Below are 6000 nucleotides of genomic sequence, written 5' to 3'. Positions count from 1 at the left end.
AAAAGTCATTTTTATTTTGAGAAATAATAAAAAAAGAAATTAATTTTAGATTTCAGAAATAGCTCAACATTAATTTTGTTTCCAGAAATAATAAGTCGAAATTAATTCTTATTTTTCGGAAGTAAAAACTCAATTTGGATGTCTTTTTTTCTTAAAACAAGCAAAATAATCCAACAGGGTAAGCAAAATAATTTTGTTTTCAGTTTGAAATAAATGCATTCTGCTTACCCATTGATTCTTCAAAAGAAAAAAAGAAAAATTTTGACATTTTCTAAATCAAAAACAAATTTTAGCTCACAATTTCTGAGAACCAAACAATATTTTATTCACCAATCCAAAAAGAAGCTTCATAATTTGAACATTATTCAATATTTGCACAAGAAACGAGACAAAAACTCAATTTTTTCAAGCATTTTTAGCAGTGTTGGGCCAATCCAAAAGTAAAACATGCTAACAATTGACACAAACAAACGAAACACAAATCTAGAAGTGGATGGTTCCCGATTTCAAGAAGGACCAGCTGTTTTTTTACGTTTCTATATTGTGCTCTCTCTCTCTTTCTCTCTCTCTCTCTCTCTTGTTTTTGTACCCGTGTTTTCATCGAGGGCTCTGGATGTTGAACACATTTCCTCAATTTTGTGAGGCTGTCTTGAAGAGGCGACCAATATTTCTCTCTCTTTCTGTTGTTGTTATTGTTATTATTATTGGGGAACAAGACAGTAACGCTTCGAAAACAATTCCATTACGCGATAAAACTATAGTCACGCCATTCAGATTTGCCTTTAAACGATAATAAGCTGATTCAACTAAAACGCTAACACCAATGTAGACTATTAACATGAAGGCTCGGTATAGACGTGAGTGGGTGGGTGTGTGTGTGTGAGTGCGTGTGTGTGTGTGATCAAGAATGGGTCGAGCTGTACGAATGTTTGCTATATATACAAAGGACTAGTAACCTGAACCATTTCTTTATTATTATTATTATTATTATTTGTCATTTCTCTTGGGTTTTATTCATAATATATGTTCAAATACTTCTAGTACAGAGTATAAATAAATAAAAATAATAATTAGATGTATTATAAACACAAGCATCAATGTTTAAGTGAACACATTTACTGGTTAAAAGGTAATACTCCAGCATTAAAAACAAAAAACCAACAAAAAAAAAATGATGAATATGAATACGGTTACTTCCTTGTGGGCTAATAGCACTGAGCATTATCTTTATTTCCCTCTTTGTTTGTTTTTTTCTCTGCTTTTTTGGCTTCATCCCGCTCTCTTTGATACATAGTGCGCATCCCCTCCGTCACTGTATCTATTGTAATGAGATTTTCATCTACTGCACAATCAAACAACGCAACATTATAGGAATGAAATCCTGCGGAGCGCGTATAGAAACCTGCGGCTCGACGCTCAGATGTATGAAACTGCACCTGTAGACTTTAACCCTCCTGCCCTGTTAAATATGTGCGATGTCATTAAATGCTTTTAAACATTATTCCGCTCTCAGAGTTGTCTGTCTGTCCAGTAAACTGGGTTTATTTGTGTTTGTGTGTGTATAATGTCCCCGCAAGTATAGCAATTCCAGTCATTTTTGACCTTGTGGGGACATTTTTTTTTTTTTTTGGTCTCTATGAGGAAAACGGCTCATAAGTCAGACTGAATGAATCAAACACATTACTGCTATGAGAAGTCATCATAAAAATAGCTGTATGTGTGTGTTTTTGAGTGTTCTTCACCAAATGTCCCCACAAGTATAGCAACACCAGTCATTTTTGACCTTGTGGGGACATTTTTAACTAATTTTTTTACCTCAGTGAGGAAAACAGCTTGTAAATCAGGCAAAATAAATCAAACATCATTACTGCTATGAGAAGTCATCATAAAAATAGATGTATGTGTGTGTTTTTGAGTGTTCTTCACCAAATGTCCCCACAAGTATAGCAACACCAGTCATTTTTGACCTTGTGGGGACATTTTTAACTAATTTTTTTACCTCAGTGAGGAAAACAGCTTGTAAATCAGGCAAAATAAATCAAACATCATTACTGCTATGAGAAGTCATCATAAAAATAGATGTATGTGTGTGTTTTTGAGTGTTCTTCACCAAATGTCCCCACAAGTATAGCAACACCAGTCATTTTTGACCTTGTGGGGACATTTTTATTATTTTTTTCATGGTCTCAAAGAAGAAAACATCTTAAAAATCAGACAGAATGAATCAAGCATCATCACTGCTATGAGAAGTCATAATAAAAATAGCTGTATGTGTGTGTTTTTGAGTGTTCTTCACCAAATGTCCCCACAAGTATAGCAATACCAGTGATTTTTGACCTTGTGGGGACATTTTTTATATTTTTTTTACCTCAGTGAGGAAAACAGCTTGTAAATCAGGCAAAATAAATCAAACATCATTACTGCTATGAGAAGTCATCATAAAAATAGATGTATGTGTGTGTTTTTGAGTGTGCACCAAATGTCTTCACAAGTATAGCAACACCAGTCATTTTTGACCTTTTGGGGACATTTTGTATTTATTTTTTGACCTCAGTGAGGAAAAAGCTTGTAAATCAAGCAAAACAAATCAAACATCATTACTGCTATGATAAGTCGTCATAAAGATAGCTGTATGTGTGTGTTTTTAAGTGTTCTTCACCAAATGTCCCCACAAGTATAGCATTACCAGTATTTTTTGACCTTGTGAGGACTTTATTATTATTTTTTTCATGGTCTCACAGAGGAAAACATCTTAAAAATCAGACAGAATGAATCAAGGATCATTACTGCTATGAGAAGTCATAATAAAAATAGCTGTATGTGTGGGTTTTTAGTGTTCTTCACCAAATGTCCCCACAAGTATAGCAATACCAGTCATTGTTGTCCTTGTGGGGACATTTTTTGTTGTCCATGAGGAAAGTTGCTCATTAATCAGACAGAATGAGGTATTTTGAAGATTTATAAACGCAGATTGTTTGCTGTGAGGGTTGTGTTTAGGAGTAAAGGAGAGAATATTCAATAGAAACATCATTAAAGCTATACGAGAAGTCCCCACAAAGATAGCTGTACAAGTTGTGTATATCTTCTATTCCTTACAATGTTGGTACCAAATGACCCCAGAAGTATAGCAATACTAGTCATTTTTTACCTTTTTTGGTCCGCATGAGGAAAACAGCTCATATGTCAGACAGAATTAAGTATTTAGAAGATGTACAAATGCAGACTGTTTGCTGTGAGGGCTGAGTTTAGGAGTAGAGGAGAGAATTTTCGAAATAAACATCATTATAGCTGTGGGAATTCCCCATAAAAATAGCTGTATGTGTGTGTGTTTTGTTTATTTTTTTGCCTCAATGAGGAAAACAGCTCATAAATCAGGCAGAATTAATCAAACATCATTACTGCTATGAGAAGTCATCATGAAAATAGCTGTCTGTGTGGGTTTTTAGTGTTCTTCACCAAATGTCCCCACAAGTATAGCATTACCAGTAATTTTTGACCTTGTGGGGAGTTTTTATTAATTTTTTGAGGGTCTCAAAGAGGAAAACATCTAAAAAATCAGACAGAATTAATCAAACATCATTACTGCTATGAAAAGTCATCCTAAACATAGCTGTATGTGTGTGTTTTTAAATGTTCTTCACCAAATGTCCCCACAAGTATAGCAATATCAGTCATTGTGGACCTTGTGGGGACATTTTTTGGTGTCCATGAGGAAAACAGCTCATAACTGAGACTAAATGAAATATTTTGAAGATGTATAAATGCAGATTGTTTGCTGTGAGGGTTGGTTTAGGGTTAGGAGGCGAGAATATACAGTAGAAACAACATTACAGATATGCGAAGTCGCCATAAAGATGGCTGAATAAGGGTGTTTCTGTGTTCTTTTTTTACCAAATGTCCCCACAAGTACAGCAATATCAGTCATTGTTGACCTTGTGGACATTTTTTGTCTCAATGAGGAAGACGGTTCATAAATCGGACAGAAAGAAGTATTTTTGTTTTCAGAAATGAATGTATTTTTGTTATTTATATATATATTTATACACACACACACACACACACACACACAGAGTCAAGCCCAAAATTATATATATATAATACCTTGACTTGTAGTTGATCATTTGGCATCAGAAGTGGCTTATATGAAAGGCAAAGGCCTCTAGATCAGTGGTTCCCAACCTTTTTTTGCCTGAGACCCCCCTTTCCCCCTCCACATTTAATGATATTATCGCTCATACAGGTTTACAGTAGGTATGACAAAAAACTGTGTTTTCAAATCAACTGTATGTGTATTACTATATCTAGATATGTTTATGCACAAATAATTTCCTAATGTACAGCAAAACATCAGTAGGCCATTTGTGTTGGTGCACCTTGCGGGACTGGGGAGTCTTCTGCAAATGTCTTAATAATTTGGACGTCCTTATGCATTCGTTAACAAGAACCTTGAACTATCAAGGACTTTTTGCTTTGAGAAAATGAAATAACCACGGTTCAACTAACTATCGTGGTATTTCCGGCATTTCGTGTTTCCAGTATTGCTAATACTGCGACCCAAAATGTTTGGAGCTTCCTCAGCTGGGTCCTGTATTCTTGGGTCATTAGTATTAGCTGCTGAAAGCGAATCAGACTTTTTTTGTGGAGGACGAATTACAAATTTGTCCAATTTTTTGGTCAGCCAGGGGATAAAATCTAAGACAAGATGATCATTGATGATGATGATCATTCTGTAATTTGTCCCTGAAAAACATTTTTTTTAAATATGACCCGATGTTCCACAGAGCTCACTGAGGCCCCCTTGTGGGCTGGGACTCCCCTGTTGGGAGCCGCTGCTCTAGATGACGCTTATTTGAGCACAATAAAATCTGATAATGTCTTGATTTTGGATGATTTCATTAGGACAGTAAATTCTGACTTTACTTGGACACAAGTCTTGTGACTGAACAGAAATAATGTCCAGTATAGAATATAAAGTCCTGCTGCAGTGGAGACAGAATGAATATTGTGTCTGACTCCATCATGAGCTTGGAGGACTGCATCCATACATCTCTGACATGACTCACATCACTGATTAATAAAGTCATCTGGAATGGTGAAGAAAGCGTTCCTGCAGGACTCCCAGAGTTCATCAAGAGTCTTTAGATTCATCTTCAATGCCTCCTTCTCCATCTTACCCCAGACATGCTCAATAATGTTCATGTCTGGTGACTGGGCTGGCCAATCCTGAAGCAGCTTGACCTTCTTTGCTTTCAGGAGCTTTGATGTGGAGGCTGAAGTATGACGAGGAGCGCTATCCTGCTGGAGAATTGTCCCTCTCCTGTGGTTTGTAATGTAATGGGCAGCACAGATTTCTTGATATCTCAGGCTGGTGATGTTGCAGATCTCTTGCACACCCCCATACTGAATATAACCCCAAACCATGATTTCTCCTTTACTAAACTTGACAGATTTCTGTAAGAATCTTGGCTCCATGCGGGTTCCAGTAGGTCTTCTGCAGTTTTTGTGGCATTTAGGTGTTTTAAATTGAAATAATATTTTCACGTTTCCCAGAGATGGGTTGCAGCTGGAAGGGCATCCGCTGCGTAAAACATATGCTGGATAAGTTGGTGGTTCATTCCGCTGTGGCGACCCCAGATTAATAAAAGCACTAAGCTGAAAAGAAAATGACTGAATGAATAATATTTTCACATTTACAGTATTATTATTATTATGGCCGTTCAGTGAACTGCAGCAGCAATTTATTCATGTTTACAAACACTCAAGAATTCATTTATTCATTTTCTTTTCGGCTTAGTCACTTTATTAATCTGGGCTCGACACAGCGGAATGAACCGCCAACTTATCCAGCATATGTTTTTTACACAGCGGATTCCCTTCCAGCTGCCACCCATCTCTCATACACACTCATTCACACCACAGACAATTTAGCCTACCCAATTCACCTGTACTGCATGTATTTGGACTGTGGGATAAACCGGAGCACCCGGAGGAAACCCACGC

General features: G+C 36.5%; 1 protein-coding gene across 1 annotated transcript in view; it reads left to right on the top strand.

The window, feature by feature from the left end:
• sptbn1 (spectrin, beta, non-erythrocytic 1) overlaps positions 1–1501 on the top strand; it is a 96191-nt gene extending 94690 nt beyond the window's left edge. The window contains 1 exon segment of the mRNA NM_001365192.2: positions 1–1501. This exon segment is cut by the window's left edge and continues 1287 nt beyond it. The gene's annotated coding sequence lies outside the window, so the exon portion shown is untranslated.
• Positions 1502–6000: the final 4499 nt, after the last annotated feature.

The sequence above is a fragment of the Danio rerio genome, chromosome 11, assembly GCF_052040795.2.
Source record: "Danio rerio strain M-AB ecotype USA chromosome 11, GRCz13ab, whole genome shotgun sequence".
Classification (NCBI taxonomy): Eukaryota; Metazoa; Chordata; class Actinopteri; order Cypriniformes; family Danionidae; genus Danio; species Danio rerio.
The sequence above is the reverse complement of the archived record's forward strand: the minus strand, read 5'-3'. Positions and strand labels throughout refer to the sequence as shown.